Source organism: Podarcis melisellensis, assembly GCF_964234715.1.
Source record: "Podarcis melisellensis genome assembly, chromosome: 4".
NCBI lineage: Eukaryota > Metazoa > Chordata > Lepidosauria > Squamata > Lacertidae > Podarcis > Podarcis melisellensis.
The window spans coordinates 73,579,863-73,597,601 of NC_138531.1; the positions used below are offsets into that span (position 1 = coordinate 73,579,863).

At 42.4% G+C, this 17,739-nt stretch overlaps 1 protein-coding gene across 1 annotated transcript in view; it reads left to right on the forward strand.

The window, feature by feature from the left end:
- GAP43 (growth associated protein 43) overlaps nucleotides 1-17,739 on the forward strand; it is a 55,439-nt gene that overhangs the window by 31,551 nt on the left and 6,149 nt on the right. The gene's annotated exons all lie outside the window — the stretch shown is intronic.

Genomic DNA, 17,739 nt, shown 5'->3' on the forward strand with positions numbered 1-17,739 from the left:
GATCTCAAGAGGCACAGAGTTCCAAAGTGTGGGTGCTGCCACACTAAATGATTGAATTCTTACTAATGTGGAATGGGTATTGTGTGGCACTTGTAGTAGTGCCAATTCCACCAATTGAAGCTATTGAGTGGTCACATGCAGGGTAAGACGAGTGGACACAAATGGCAAAATGGCAAAATGATAGTGGTAAGGTCAGCTGGAGGTTTGTGGTGCAAGGGTGGTAAGGGGAAGACAATAGACTTTGGTATGATAACCCAGAAAAGGTGGCTTATAATTGCAAAATCTGAAACCAGCATAGGGATTGTGCAGATGGGCTCTATAGTGGAGACTTAAACTACTAGTGTTTCCCTCTCCGCATCTAGCTCAAGCATCCTGCTCTCAAAGTGGCCAACCAGCAGTTTTTGGGAAGCCGGCCAGCAGAACCTGAGCAAAACAACACTCACTCCACTTGTGATTCTCAACAATTATTATTTAGGGGCATGCCACACAGCAATTATGGCTAGTAACCATTAATAGCCTTATTCTCCAAACAGCAATAAGCAAATAGTAAAATGTACAGCGTATCAGGCAGAAAGAGCAGCCAAACTGAAATGTATCCATTCTCCTTGGGTCATGTTTTCGTATGGCTTGATTCCAAATGACTTCAATGGAGATGGGCCAGAGATGATTTTGAATCACAGTTTCTGCCAAATTGATCTGTAAATCTCATGGGAAAGCAATGTCTCCAGTACCATAAAGCTAGTAATCTAAAACTTTGAGTGGGATGAACTGAATAAGCAAGGACACATAGGTTATGTGTATAATAAACTTCACAATTCTGGTTGACAAGGGTAAATTATTTTCAGCAGGAACTGAGCTTTTCTTGCTGGGGCCAGGGAGAAGAAAGAGGTGGGGGAAGGGATGGCAAAGAAGGTGCTTAGGGGCATTTTCAGTCAATAGGCATGTTGAAAGAGGCTGCAAAGCTCATTTGCTCCCGTGTAGTCCAATTAATCTCTGTGGAACTGTGCCAGAGCAAATGGGCAGTGGAATATAGTCTGTGAAGAGACACTGGGGGCAGATGGTCCATCCTCAACTATGCCAAACCTTGCGCAATTCTCCACCGAGTTCTGATTTAAATATTCCATTCTTTCATTTTCTGAATCAACCAATCGGCAGAGAGAAGCTTGTCTTGTAACAATGACAGGGGCACCATACCCAACGCAAGCATGGAAGCTTGGTTACGCCATGTATCAGTTTTGATTGTATTATGAAAGCACAGTGCCATGTATGCACTGTGTTACAATAAGGCCAGTGTAACTCACTGTGAGGAGGCCAAGAAACCTTAGGTTGCCCATGGCTGGCTCTAAAGTTGTCACTGAACTTCTCCCTCCAGTGAAGTTTTTCATCAGAAAGATAGCAAGGGGTTGGAGGAGAGGAACAATGACAAAATAAAAAACTTAGATTCAACAGCCCAGTAAAATGGCAACATTGCTAGGTAGAACTGGTTCACCCAAACTATTCAGCAACCTACGCCCTAAATAGCTGAAATATTGCCTCCATCCCTACAGCCTCTCTTGGGTATTAGACTCAGGAGAGGAGCTCTCTTGGTAGTTCTGCCACCCTCAGAAGTGCAGGAAATGCAGCCCAGGCTTTCTCTGTGGCAGCCCCTATATTGTGGAATACCCTCTCCGCAGATACGCATCTTGCATCTTCATTATACAGTTTCAGCCATATGCTGAAGACATACCTCTTTGTCTTGGACTCTGAGAATTCAGGTATTTTTGTGGGACCCATCTCTTCTATATTTGGGTTAAACTATATAGCACTGCTTTTGCTTCAGATTGTTTTACTTGCCTTTATAATTGCATATAAATTGTTTACTTCTTTTATATTGTTTTAATTGTATTGCTGTAACCTGCCCTGGGACCTTACAGTGAAGGGTGGGTTAGTAATCCAATAAACAACAAAACAAATATTTGACAGAAACAGGGGCAAATTTGGATGCTCCTGGGCAGGCAAAACATCTTCAGGTATTTCAAGAGGAATTTCCAAGGTTTAACACTATACTTGAATTCCAGGCTGTTTGAACAGTTCACATGCTGCAGTTCACATAGTTGACTCAACTTATTAAAACTAGACCATGAATTCTGCAAGAAAACCTATCTTTCCTTGAACAGATGAGAAGTTTGAGGGCTTTCCTCTACCCTTTGGCTCATGGTAGCAAAACCATTTCAAAGCCAATACAAAAAGTGATAGGATTGATTATATTAGAATGAATTGTAGGATAGTAGTGAGAAATTGATTGAGCTGATTGAGCTATTAGGGGAAAATTGATTGGGTTTTCTTTTTTTTTGCTTGGAATTAAGCTGAGCAAAAAATCAATGTTTGCTTAGCTTAATTGGCTCTAAATTAACATTGTCCAAACATTTCATAAAATTGTGAAATGAAGACAGGAATAAAAATGTGTGTGTCTACCGATGATGCCATTTTGTGGGCCCTCTTGGATACAAGGTGGAATTAAAATAGATTGGGTGAGTGAATATTCACTTTCCCTTTAAACTATAATTGAAAGGTGAGCAGGGCCACTTAACTGCTTGCATTGCATACCATGAAAAGGTGCTTGCTCACCTCATAAATGCTCCACCCTACTGTCTCCACAGACAGGTGCCTACCTTTAATCCGCTTCCCACAAAGTAGATCCTTTCCTTCTCTCCCCTTAATGACCTGAGGGTGCTTTATGGTATACCCCATGCATTACTCTCTAAAGGGGCCAGTGACAGCTGGCTTGGAGTGTGAAAGGTGGAACTGAACTTTCGTAGGAATTTCCTGAGTCTTCATAGAGATGCCTGACACTTGCTCTAAAAATTGTTGGCATTATTATTTCAGTGAGCAAAGGCTGGCACTGTAATTGGTAGTGGAAGGCTGCCAACAAATAAATAAATCTAGTTGGCTACAAGATGGTATCATTGGCTGGCTAATTTCCAAGGCACACTTGGCTCCCACTATTACAAAAAAGTAAATGCAGGTCAGCCCACATTTTTGCAGTGGTGTTCATCTGGAATAAATTTTCCTATAATTACTGCCTCAATCTTCTAATTCAAGGACATGATCTCATGGGTGACATTGACAGTAGACATACCCTTCCCTTTATTTGTCCTATGTTTTGGAAACCATGATGTCATCTGAAATGGAGCTGTATGCAGGAATTGCCTAGTGCATCAAGTAACTGCAATAATCAAGATATTTCAGGACTTACAATCATAATAATCATTTTTATTTCTTAACATCTGGCACAACTGAGCTGGAATGTCTCTTGTGCGGGATCCATTGGAGCGATTGAAACATGCAACTTATTCTTGTAGAGATGTGGACATGCGCTGATCTTTTACAAAAATGCTTGCTTAAAACTGATATTGTATAGGACAGGCATCCCCAAACTCGGCCCTCCAGATGTTTTGGGGCTACAATTCCCATCATCCCTGACCAACTGGTCCTGTCAGCTAGGGATGATGGGAGTTGTGGTCCCAAAACATCTGGAGGGCCGAGTTTGGGGATGCCTGGTATAGGAAGTCCAGGTTCCCTCTCTTCTATCCTGTAAGGATAGTCCCTACATTTGGAATTTACTCAATCTATCTCATATAAGGATCACTACTGAACTTGCAAAATGCAACTGCTTCCCCCTAAGGTTCAGAAATAGCTCCGTTTATTCTGAGTTCCATTATGCTATTGGTGATATTTCTCTGTCAACTTGTGAGCCACCTGGCCACCTTGTTTGTGTACATAACTTGCTCTATCTCAAGGGGTGGGATGGAGCCTTGAGTGAGCATAGGATTCTAACTAGGTTCCTCTCTTGCCACCTCACATTTCATGTCCACTGTGCAGGTGGTAGTGGTCTTGTGTAAGGGCACTACCAGGATCAATGTCCTTCCAAGGCCCAAGTATCTCTGTGCTGGCATAAAGATTTTTATAGTGGCACAAAGATGTCCTCTGCCAGATCAGGAGGTGATCCTATCCCGCCTGCTGGGCATAATTGAAGATATGATTGTTCTGAAAGTCACTGCAAAGTTATCACATATATACCAGCTATTGCTCTAAAGCAATACAAAGACAATTTATGGTAGATCTCCTGGCTGGAAAAGGCCAGGTTTTCATGTGACAATGATCTCAAGGGTTATGTAGCTATCTGAAGAAGAAAGTACGCCTCTGTACTCAGGAAAGTCAAATTATGCATGTAAAGCTGGCAAAATCTCTCTCTCTCTCTCTTAACGTGGCACTGTATCTTTGCTGCATTGTTCTACATTAAGGCTTTATCTGTCGCCCCACATTCTCAGATTGTTTTAGGGGTCTTTATATCTCAAGAACCTATGGATAACTATTCCATTCTACTTTCAGATTCCTGGTGGACATGGATCTCTGTAGATGGTTTTCAAAATGTTTGAAAAGCTCTATTTTATTTTATACAGGATAGTGGTAAAGAGACACATTTCAGCTACTTTGGGTATCACTTGTGCATACAGGATTGAGTCGGGGAAATGTCAGTTGTGATATAAAATGTATGAAGAAATCTAGTTCTAATGTGACCATTTTATCTGAGTATTTGAAACACCGTGCTTTGTAGCTGCTATCACACTGAGCAAATTTAGTGCCTGTTCCAATTTCACTTGCATTAATCCAGAGATCTATGCACTGATTTCTATTAAGTGAGCAAACACACAGGCTCCCCTGTGATGGCAATGGAAGGATTAACTATAATGTTCAATCTAGCTATGCAATGTGTAATTTCCTTCTTCGCAAGCTCTGTATAACAAGGGCCACATGTATGTCTAAACTTGAAATCATATGTAACCTTGCATTCTCCTGTGCAATGAAATCCAGTGTGGTTTCCAAAAACTCCTTGTTCTTCCCTGTTTGTTTCTGGTCAGGAATGTTTATTGGCTTTATTGCTAATTATGAATGTTTTGCAAATACTCCTTCCCTCTCATAGATTGCATTTCCATTTTTAATACCAAGGAGTGATAAGTGCTTTCCCTGTATTCTGGTATTACAACTATTGCTGGGCAACCTTCGATGTTGCTGGACTTCCAACTGCCATGATCCCTAACCATGCTGGCTGATGGGAGATGGTTTGTTTTATTTATGAATACTTTGTATTATTTTCTGTGTATTACTGCACCATTTTTATAATACTGTTATTGTTTAACTTAACAACATTTTTCATCACCTTTCTGAAGAAACTTTCTGAAAAGGGGACTATACATTACTTAAGGATGGGAATCACTTAACAAACTGTGTCAGCGGAAGTCCTTCACATTGTCATGGCTTCTGCAATGGGGCTCCCCACTCTCCTCCTTCCATGCACTCCCCATAATTGGCTCACGAGTGGGGTGAAGAACCCCCCAGAACCGCACATGTAGGAGATGGATGATGGTTCCATCTGGCAAGCTTCAACGCTTGCACAGACGGAACGACCGCCACAGTGCTACCTTGAATTTTACCCAGAATAATTAAACAGTATAAGGAGGTTCACAGGTTCCCTAGTCATGGCTTTGGACATTTGGGAGAAGGGCTTTCCTGGTGATTTGCTGACTGTTCCTAAGGAAGTCACATGCTTCCTCCTCGGTACCCTTTTAAATTATGTCTCTTAATAAGGAGACACAGTACCATTTAGGCTTTCCTAAGTCGTGGCACTGTGGGTTAAAGCCTCAGTGCCTAGGGCTTGCCGATCGAAAGGTCGGTGGTTCGAATCCCCACGGCGGGGTGCGCTCCCGTTGCTCGGTCCCAGCGCCTGCCAACCTAGCAGTTCGAAAGCACCCCCAGGTGCAAGTAGATAAATAGGGACCGCTTACTGGCGGGAAGGTAAACGGCGTTTCCGTGTGCTGCGCTGGCTCACCAGATGCAGCTTTGTCACGCTGGCCACGTGACACGGAAGTGTCTCTGGACAGCACTGGCCCCTGGCCTCTTAAGTGAGATGGGCGCACAACCCCAGAGTCTGTCAAGACTGGCCCATACGGGCAGGGGTACCTTTACCTTTACTTTACCTAAGTCAGTTTTCTGCCTGACGTAGAGTACCAAATGATGTCACTCAGCCCATGCCTTATTCCAGCTTATTTGAGAGTTGCCAGGCACCCATTCTGCTAACTTTTAGGAATCAGGGTGAGACACATTTACACTCTCAGCCATTTTAATTGGACGTATTTTAAGTATTGGAAGGATGTTGTGTTAGCTGTTGCTTTCACAGCTAATTGGCATTTAATCATCTCAATTTTTGCTGATTTTAAATGTTTAATTGTATGTATTATATTGTTGTTGTTACTCAATTTTATTGTACAATGTAAACTGCCCTGGGATAAATATTATGGGTACCATATAAAAGCCTTGACTGTCTGAATGAATGAATATTTTTAGAATACGTTATTGCAGCACGATCCCATGTCTTTTCAAAAGTAAGTCCTATTGAATGAAATGGGGCTTACTCACAGGTAAGTGAGGTTGGGATTGCAGAGTCAGTTACCATAAGCAAAGTATGCTTTACTGTAATAATCTCATCTTTCATCACCAAGATCACCCTTAGAGAAAGCAACTCTCATCATGTAGCCCTTTTGTTCCAAAGGGGTTTTCTCAACCCCTACTTCAAAGCCAGCTGTCATCTATTGCAAAGGACTCCCTTTTCTTCCCCAGGTAACCTGAGCAGCAAAACAGACTTCAGCACAAAGATGGATTGTGCTTTAAAAACTACAACTACAACAACAACAACAACAACAACAACAACAACCAGTCAATGTCTCTAGCTTCCACATCACCTGCCAAGAGCTAGACTGATAGCAAGATAGAGATTATTTTCTAATTTCCTCCTAGGAACCTGCATATTAATTGCATCCCAATGAGGAAATAGCTTCAAACATGCTTGTCTCTGATCAGCTTGATCAAAGTTTTTGAGAGCTAGGGATTGGGAATCTAGGTACTCTTTTAATGCAGAAGAGCCTGCTGACTGGCTGGACTCATAGAAATGTTGTCCCATAACTTCTAAATAAGGATAGTTCAGAAGTTCAGAAATCATTCTCTCTACTGCTGTTTATGCTCTGTGTCCTAAAGGGGATCTGTGCTATCCCAGGTCCTGATACTGGTTTGTGTTATTGGTGGAATGAACATGCTGCCATGCTAATCAAAATCTCTTCCAGGGAAGCGGAAAGGGGAATTGATTTTTAACTTCAGGAATCATCTGGAAATATCTTTACTTCTAACATAAGATAACTTTTGCCTTTTGTCTATCCAGAGCATGCCCTCTCTTAAGAGTCGACATTTCATTTTATTTCTTGATTATACTCCAAATCTACTTTCCCTTGAACATGTTAACTGAAAATAGTAAGGTCTTGCTTAATTAAGTCTGCATTGGGATCTGGGTGGTTGTCAACAGGCTCAGTTTGCCCTGTATGGGTGACATACTGCTTGGCTAGGCTAGTGAGAAAAACCTATGGGAGTCTGGTAAACTGGTAGACTTAGAAATTGGCAAGTGAGGCCAATTTACACCTTGAAACTCGTGTTGAATTGCTGATTGAGAATCTTGTTGCTTTGTTAATTGACCTATGGGTGAGAGTTTCTGAATTTCTAGCAGTGATGGAGAAACTTTTTCACACTTAGGGCCACATCTCCTTCTGTGCAACCTTTCAGGGGCCACACGCCAGTGTGCAGGGTGGGGCCAGAAGGAAAAGTGGTCAGAGCAATGAATGTAATCCCTTCACTTTGTACAGTTGGCTATTTTCTACACACATGCACATACCCCTCCTTGTTCTTTGACTAGCCCTGCCTAAAATTGTCTATGCCACAGTGAAGTGGCTTTGTTCCAAGTTGAACACCACTTGCATGCTAGTCTTTGCATGTTAGAAATTCAAGATCAATCTGCATTTCACAGTTTAAGCAGACTGTTGATAGAGAATAAACAAGATAAGAGACTATGGGAATATGTGCCTTGAAATAATGGATACTTCTGAGTAGACATGTATAAGTTGATTAAGCTGTATATCTTCCAGAAAGTGTCAGAATGCAACTGGATTTGTTTGTGTCAGCATATGAGTAGGGTGCCCTGGTTGGCCCACCACCAGTGAGGTGATGAGCCAATCAGAACAGGTATTTCTAGCATCAGAAGGGAGATTTTTTTGAAACAATGTTGTTGTTGTTTAGTTGTTTAGTCGTGTCTGACTCTTTGTGACCCCATGGACCAGAGCACGCCAGGCACTCCTGTCTTCCACTGCCTCCCACAGTTTGGTCAAACTCATGCTGGTAGCTTCGAGAACACTGTCGAACCATACCGTCCTCTGTCGTCCCCTTCTCCTTGTGCCCTCCATCTTTCCCAACATCAGGGTCTTTTCCAGGGAGTCTTCTCTTCTCATGAGGTGGCCAAAGTATTGGAGCCTCAGCTTCACAATCTGTCCTTCCAGTGAGCACTCAGGGCTGATTTCCTTCAGAATGCATAGGTTTGATCTTCTTGCAGTCCATGGGACTCTCAAGAGTCTCCTCCAGCACCATAATTCAAAATTTGAAATAATAAGACCAATTAAATATCATCAGACCTATTATAATATCAGCAATAAGATTGCCAACACCTGCATTTCAAGCTAGCTTCTGATAACTATATACCTGGAGAGGTTTGGCCCCACCATCACAAAATAACTTACACACGCAGCTCTTAAAAGCACAAAATTAAGCTTTGAGAAGGCAGGAGATATAATGCATTGTACAGACCCGAGAGCCTGTTGTGTACAGTTGAGAAATGGCAATGTAGTTTACAGCAGTAACACAATCCCTTAATACCAGCATCTAATAGGCTAAACATTTCAGATGAAAACCAAAAGCTGCTAGAATATCTTTTGGGATTTTGTGCTCAAAGGAGCAAATCCATTAGAAAACAGTCAAGGTTATATGGGCTGCACTTTGTAATGTGCATTTCAACCTGTTTCACAGCATAAAGATCCATAGCGGAACATCCCTGCTAAGTGCACCTGGGCTAAGAACATCTGTTTATGGAATAATTCACAAGTGCCTTCCAATTTGTGAATGACAGGGTCAGAAGAGTAAACAAACAAACAAACAAACAAATCAGATACTGACCAGCAGTTATTCCGAAAATCTACAGCAGCTCCATAAGCTTAGATATAGTCTTTCCATGAATACAGAAACAAGAGAGGCACATGTAGTCCTTTGTCGTATTGTATAATTGTGGCATGGCAATACAGTCCTTGTCCCGACTTTCAATACAAGATGAGTAAGTCCTGGTTATCCCTTTATTTTGTTAAAGCAAAAACCCACCTTATCAAAGGGGCATCATAACATCAGGTTTCAGCAAAGCTACTCCAGGAGACAGGTGACTGAGAATATGGTCTCATTTTTTTAGTACATTACAGGACTTCTAAGCTCCATTAGGGTCTTTCATGTGCTGAAAAATGGTTTCATAACAGATTTTGAGATGCATTTAAGAAGATATACAAATGCCCATGGGAAAAACTGATGAATGGCTTTGGGGTGTGAGTTGCATTGTCCACTCAGCTGGCTCTTGCCACATCATGTAAGACTAGTATGCTATTTAACAGAAGTAGCTGCTTTCTGTGTAAACCTTTTACACTGCTTCTGAAGAATGTGGACTAACTTTACAACCTTATATATACTTAACTGAACAGAGTGGGCAATACTTTTGAATAGGCATGCATAGGATTCCACTGTTAGTTTTTTTAAAAAAATATGGCCCCAAGCACTTCCCTCAATAAATGGGGTACTTAAAGTACCTTATGAATCTCATCAGAATAGAAGAGTGTGAATTCCATGCTAACTAGATTTTAAAAATAGATGGTTTTACTGGAGAAAGGCTGGAGCACTTCTACAGAACATCTGATTTGCATGTAGAAAGTCCTAGGTCCCCAGCATTTTCAGGCAGAAACCCTGGAGAGTAGCTGCCAATGAGTATAAACAATGTTGAGTTAGATGGACCAATGGTCCACTGAATTTCTGCATAAACCTTGCAACCAAAAATTTGTTGCCTATACCTATATTTTCTCACTAGAGCCTCTTTTGATGTATCCCTCAATTCTCTGCCCTCCCTCCTCTCAAGAGGGGCCAGAACTAATTAAATGCACCTGTTAACATGACTCAGAAGTAATTACCATGACATTTTCACACCTGGGCTTCAATGACTCAGCACAAGAGCTCACTATTCCCTCTCTGGGCTTTTGGGGGTAGCAATTAATATGTCTGGCAGAGTGGGTGTATAAGGCCATCAGATGCTAGCATTAAAACCACTGCCTTTGTGGCTGGGCATGTGGGAGTTATTCACGGAGGGAAAACAATCTAATTAAGATTGTCTTATGGATCACCATCCTGTCACATCATTCCCAAAACTCAGTTTGTGTTTTAGGGGCCAGGACTAGGGTGACCAGGTGAAAAAGAGGACAGCGCTTCTGTACCTTTGCTAGTTGGGAAGAAGACTGAAACTTACACCTCCTGAAATTCCCTCTTCTGTACAGCTATTTAAAGTAAAAGAGCTTTAACCAGGCCAACCTAACTTGGGCCCAGTCTTGTATGGGATGTTCATCAGAGCTGAACATGCCTTCCTGTTTTGCCATGTTTGGCTCAACAAGAGACAGTGCAAATTCATTCATTTCAAATTCCTTACACCTTTCACGATTTTGCTTTTTCTTCTTGAAGGACATGTTGTTTCCCTTTGAGAATTATCAGATGCAGGAAATGATCATGGTGGGTAAGAGGATTAAACCTCTTGTGCCATTGTGTGTTTCCATAAGTGCTTATTGCAGTGTCTGAGGGCAGTGGTGGGTTTTCTGGGATATGCCCTTGGAAGCTTAGCTATGCGACTTGTTTGATTTTGTTGAAGTTGGAGTGGGTGCATTTTGTATGTGTGGATTTTAAACAAAGTGTGTTAATTGTGTTGTGTTCTGGTTAAAGCCGCAATCTTATTACCTCTTACTTAGGAGTAAGCCCTATTGAACGCAATGGGAGTTGAAGCAGGAGGGACAGGTGCACTTCTTGAGCTAATGGTAGCATTGAAGGGAGTAAGTGTAATCATGAAAGGGTCTGAGTAGTCATGCTTAAGACTAAGTGCCACTAGAGCAGCTTTCTTCAATTGAGTACCCACCAGATGTTCTGGACTCCATTTCCCATCAGCCCCTGCCAGCATAGCAAGTTGTCAGGGATGATGGGAGTTGTAGTCCAAAAAGGTCTGGAGGACCTCAGGTTGTGAGAGCCTGAACTAGGGAGTAATTTTAAACCAACCAGGGTTGGCAGCTGGAGCACCAAGAGCAGAAGAACGGTAAAAATATATTTGAATGGACTTTCTCACTAACTGTCAAAGGATTGGTGCTCAAACCATTACAACTACCATCACTACCACTTTTTTTCTCTGAGGAAACTTACAGTTTGCATGTACTACTGAGGTCCTACTAGAGGTTTAATGTCAGGACCCTGTAGGGAGCAATCTGTTTTTGGATGGGTAGCATATTTCAGCCTTTATTTATTTATTACTAAGGCACACTGACACAGAATTAACTGCTAAAAGAAAACAGATTTTAACCCATTTGCATGGCGAAAGTCAAATAACTCTGAGAGCTGAAGCAACTGATTTTGACCTCTGCCATCTTAACTGCAAGTGCTGGTAATTAGTGAGAGAAGGTAGCTGATGCTGTGTCCTCATAAGCAATTATGTTAGTCAGTGATAATGCTTGCATCCTTGACAAACTAATATGCTTGCATGAATATTCCTAACTTCATGTCACAGGTCTGGTCTGGTGTAACTGTTGTATGATCCTTAACTGACACATCCTACCAAAGTGATACAATTGCAATATGTTAAACTAGAAACTATGGAACACAGCAACTAACTGGATTTTGATTTGATTATGTTAATAAGGAGTGATACTTATCGTCAATCTGTCTCTCTGGTGGCACATGAATGTTGTGTGATTTCTTCACTGGCATTACTGAAAACTTCATGGAGGTAGGGTAGGGAACAGCCATGAATGCTTGGTTACTTTCTTGGCCAGAGTTGGTCATTCAAGAGCAGTAAGACACATGACAGAGCACAGTATTCCCAAAGCATTGCACACTATGCTATTGACTCTGTTACTGAGCACTGTCTTGGTTTGACATTAACATTTTGGTAGTTCTAAGGGAACTTCTGACTGTTCATACCTCTGTTAAGGTAGTTCCCTTTACACACAGCTGAGATACGGAAGTCATTTCCCCATACTCCAGAAGCATGTGGATATCCCAGCCATGTGGGCATGGTTGATTGTGTGGGTCACCTTCTTTAGATCAGTGCAGTATTGGGTGGAAGAGCCAAGTGACTGGCCTATCCTTTGTCATAGCAATACACAGTGCTCAATAGCAGTGGATTGCACCAAAGTAATGTAGACGTATCGCTGCATGTGGTGTGTGTCTGTACATTTTCTGATTCCATTCCATTCAGTTATCAAAGGTCTATCAGAATCCATTTAGTCACCGCTACCAATACTAGAATACAGTCTGGAAAACAGCAGTATACAATATTTGAGCAGGTAGTGGGACAAGTCTTTGAATGAAGAAACAGACACATATTGACACAGTCACCTATTAGTTCATGCTGAGATTGCTAGAGTGATGCTTGGAAAACTTGATTCTGTGAACATCTTGTGCACTTGTTTCAATTTTCTGGACCACAGGGAGTTAAATGAAGATATAACACTACTGTACTGATTTCACATCATTTTCCCCCTGAGGTGAAAAGATTTTGTGGGTGGGTGGAGGTTTTGTATAGATAAAAGCAAGTTTGTATGACAAGGTATTGGACCATTGGGTTGGGATGCCCTGCTCTTTTTACATAGGAGTAACTAAACTACAGAGCCTAGTGCTTGCTGATCAGAAGGTTGGCAGTTCTAATCCCTGTGACGGGGTGAACTCCCATTGTTTGCTCCCAGCTCCTGTCCACCTAGCAGTTCGAAAGCACGTCAAAGTGCAAGTAGATAAATAGGCACTCCTCCAGCGGGAAGGTAAACGGTGTTTCTGTGCGCTGCTCTGGTTCACCAGAAGTGGTTTAGCCATGCTGGCCACATGACCCGGAAGCTGTCTGTGGACAAACGGCGCCTCCCTCGACCAGTAAAGTGAGATGAGCACCACAACCCCATAGTCATCTGCGACTGGACTTAACAGGGGTCCCTTTACCTTTAACTAGCAAGGGCTCCCCTTAATTAAGCTTGTCCTTATATCAGAAGGAGATCTCTCTGTTTATCCTCCCTCCTTATTCCTCTCAACTATGAAAACAACCTCAAATAGATTGGCCCAGTTGACTCTTCTCCTCCTGAAACTTGTTTTAGTGCTATTGCAAGTCTGTGCATCTCTGTAGATATACACAGAGGTGAAAGGAGGTCAAGCAAAAGCCTATCACTTGGATTGTTGGCCAATTTGCAGAGACAGGCAAAGTCATCTTGGCCACCTCCTTTATATGAGAGGTATAGGTTGGTGATGGAGCACCGTCTTTTGAAAAGCCTCAGAGCTATAGGTTACCCAGAACATCAGAAACCAGGGGGTTGGACTCGATGGCCCTTGGGGTCTCTTCCAACTCTATTATTCTGTGATTCTATGATGTTCTGGTATGCTCCTTGGAGCAACATTTTAGGCACCTATTGCGCAGTATTTAGTGAGAAAATAGCAACAGTGCCATCTGCTGATAATTAAGGAACTGCAGCTATTGCTCCATTCATTGAGGCCTTCAACAGTTCTCATGTTCAAACTGAATTCAATAATCAAGTAATTTTTATTATAGAAATCCTGTACACAAAAGAAAAAAAAAATGCAGTGGAAAAGCATCTGCCCCTTATGACCACGTGCTTTGTATAGCATTTAGAAAAATACAGGGTGCTGAACTTTCCTCTTGTAAGTTACAAATTGTGAGATTTTTTTCCAGAGGTGTAGCCATGTTAATCTCTTGCATTGAAACCACTTTAAAGACAATGATGTGTAAATAAGCACATGCAGTCTGCAGCCCACATGGTCTTAATATTATCATTTTAATATTGCCGTAATCATTATTGATATATTTCATCAGGAAGGTAGGTAAGAGTCAATAATAATAATAATAATAATAATAATAATAATTTACTATTATTATATTTATACCCCACACATCTGGCTGGATTGCCCTAGCCACTCTGGGTGGCTTCCAACATATATGAAAACATAACAAAACATCAAACATTAATAACTTCCACTTACAGGGCTGCCTGTACCCAATGGTTTCTGCCTTTAGTTTGAGTATTATACTAGCAATCTTTGATTCAGGAGACAAGATGGAACTCTAATAATTACATTAAAATGGTAACAATGGCACAATCTCTCTCTCTTTTGTACAGAAAATGGAAAAATGGATTCTGGATGTCATTTTAACACCCATCCCAATTTTGTCATTTTCTCTTGTAGGGATCAATACCATCTCATAGCATGAATCCTTCCCCACCTCTTGTTTCCATGGCAACGCCTAGCAGTCAGGATTTTAAGGCCTACTGAAGGAGTGCCATACATACTTAGGTGACTCATAAATGGCATGCTGTTTTTTGACTATGGAGCTGGAAGACTACAACTGAAGTGGTATTTCGGGGCAAAGTCACAACTATTTGATTGGGTCCTGCACTCATAAAGGACTGCCTCCTTTTGTATCAGCCTTCCCAGACCCTCTAAGTGTCCGTTTTCCAAGGACAGTCCCGAATTTACAGAAGCCATCCTGGTTTCTGATTTGATCCCAGAATGTCCATCTTTTCCTTAGGACATCCCTATTCTTATCCCGAGCTAAGGAGATAAGTAGCTATGCAACCTTTAGAAGACATCTGAAGGCAACCCTGCTTTTTAATGTTTAATTATGTTTTTATATGTTGGAAGTCACCCAGAGTGACTAGGGCAGGCATGGCCAAACTTGGCTTCCAGATGTTTTGGGACTACAATTCCCATCATCCGTGTTAGCTAGGGATGATGGGAGTTGTAGTCCCAAAACATCTGGAGGGCCAAGTTTGGTCATACCTGGACTAGGGCAACCCAGCTAGATGGGTGGGGAATAATAACAATAATAATAACGTCCTTATTTTCATCAGAGAAATGTTGGAGGGCATGCCTTCCTGCTACCTAAAATCTAATAGTGAGGCTGTTGTTTGTGTCCCATCTATGATAGAAGCACAGTTGGCTGTGATAATAGTTAGGGCTTCTTCATTGGCTCAACTCAAACTGTGGAATACCTTGTCCCATGAAGTTTAGGTGGTCCATGTTTAATCACCTTCTGCTGACTATTAAAGACTTTTAAAAAATCTGTTATGCATGCACACACCCATAAAATGTATATTGTAGGAAGCATCCCACAGCTATTGAAGATTTCTTCTTGTCTCATCCTGGTAAACTTGTGTCTACTTCAACTGTGTAAAAACATTGACCAGTCCTTCATGGAGTACAGCACTTGACTCTACATTCACATTTGTACCAGTCTTCACATACTTCTCTCAGAACAAATTTGAGAGTTTAAAAATAAGCACTCCAAAGGGCTAGGAAAAAAAAAAATCTTTGCGGAACAACCACATGGGGTAGAAATAGCTTTTTAAACACTTGTACATGCAACATCTCCTTGCCAGCTGCCAGATGTCAACCCACAGCTGGAAACATATCCATGCCTGCAAATTCAAGCTGTGAAAAACACTTCACAGCTGTAGTTATGGTAAAGTCAGAATCCATACTTGGTAGGAATATCATGCAGGTGCTTCTGTCTGGGAGAACGGATCTTCGGAAGTCTATAACCCAAACCCACCCACACACATAAAAGCACTTAGCACAGAAAGCCTCTTTTGAATCATTTCCATCTTGGCAGATTTCAGATCCCTAATGTTTCCTGCACTCTGTGGACACACTCAAAACAACATATGCCTCAAGTGACTGTACCACAGAAGGTGAACCACAGACTGAAGGGTGACGGCATGCTCATTAGAATTCACATGCTTCGACAATCAAACTGTTCTTGAAACAATTATTCCACTTGCCTCGGAACTTTTCTGACTGAACTTTTCGGTAAATGTTGTTCTGTTGCATTCTTGATTCCTCCCTCTTTTTTGTTGTTGTTGATGACACATTACCACAGTCTATCAGAGCTTTTTTTTTTAAGGTAAAAGCCCCAAAGAACAGTGTTTGGGGCGTACCTCAGCTGGTCCCACACTGAAGGGCTCCTCAAGGGAATCCACAACATGCCCTTGATCTGTGGAGTGTCCAATTTGTCCATTAAGGACTCGGTATCAGGACCAGGCATGACAAACATTAGGAAAACATGCCTAACAGTGGAGCAGGCTGCCTCTGAAAGTGGTGGACCTGCCTTAGCTGAAGGTTTTTAAGCATAAGCTGGATGGCTGCCTTCAGGGACATGGTCATTCCATCTAGCCTTATAGATCTTGCATTGAACAAGCTCATCATCCCTGACCACTAGTTTTGCTAGCTAGGGATCATGGGAATTACAGTCCAAAAATAGCTGGAGACCCACCCAAGTTTGGGAAACACAGGACTAGACAATCTCCAAAGTACCATCCAACTCCTATTGTCAGCAATTAGGTAGAAACACTCAAGGGAGAAGGGTGAGGATGGTGGACCAGAACACTGTCCATTCCCCCAAATCACCACTTATTTTCTTTTACCTCTGAGCTGCCCTCAGAGCACACAGCTGGCCAGATTTGGCTCAGGGGCTTCCAAGTGGAGATTCTTCACCTACAAGTCCTGCATGTGAGTGAATCTTTGGGTTTCATCCATGAGCCATCTCCACATACTGTGCTGCCGCTTTGCAGCTCCCTGCACTTCCATGCGCTCCCTTACCTGCTGACTGAAATAAAACAAGCACGCTGACGAAATGTGTCTTCAAGATGATAGAACCGCTGTTGGCGGAGTGCTGTGTTATTTCCTCTGGAGCTGGAGAGAGTGAGTGGTGGGAGGGGGAGGCAAGCATTCAACAGGGAGAACTTCCCCTCCAAATAGCCCTCAATGTACCTGACAGTCTGCGATCCCCTCCCTGGGGTGTTTCTTTAGGTACAATTAAGATTTCTGTGCTGGTGGAGGAAGCTCTGATGTTACTGTGTGAGCATGGGAGAAAGAGAGAGGGGGGGGGGAGAGAGAGAATGAGAGTTGGGAAGGATGGAGAAATGAGCAGCAAGGCGTATCTCAGGCATTTTGTTCTGCTGCCCGGGATATTCTCATTCTCTCTCTCTCTCTCTCTCTCTCTCTCTCTCTCTCTGCTGAAGGTAGCTGTGGAGAGAGGAATGGGTGAGCTCGTCTTTCCTCCTGTGAATGCAGTTGTAACAGGGTTGAGGCATCACATTCACAAAGAGCATCACTCTCTCTCACCTCCCTCCCACCACCACCACCAGCAGCCCCCTTGAGTGATTTCTCTGGAGAGACATTACTGCTTTTGCCCATCAGCCAAAGTTGGAGGGTTTCCATGACGACCAGGCAGCTGGTGTCTAGACACAGTGAGAGATGCCTTGCAATGGAGCTGTGGTGCTCTCGCTTCCCTTCTCAACCCATACATACAAAAGCACACGCCCTGTGTTGCCTCCCTCCTCCTCCCCATTTACTACACACACACACACACACACACACACACACACACACACACGGTGGTGTTTCTATTCCACAATCTTTAGCAAGAGGAAAGGATGGTGCAAGAACACCAAACAGAGCCTCCATCTACTCAGATTAATGATGTCAGGAGGATGT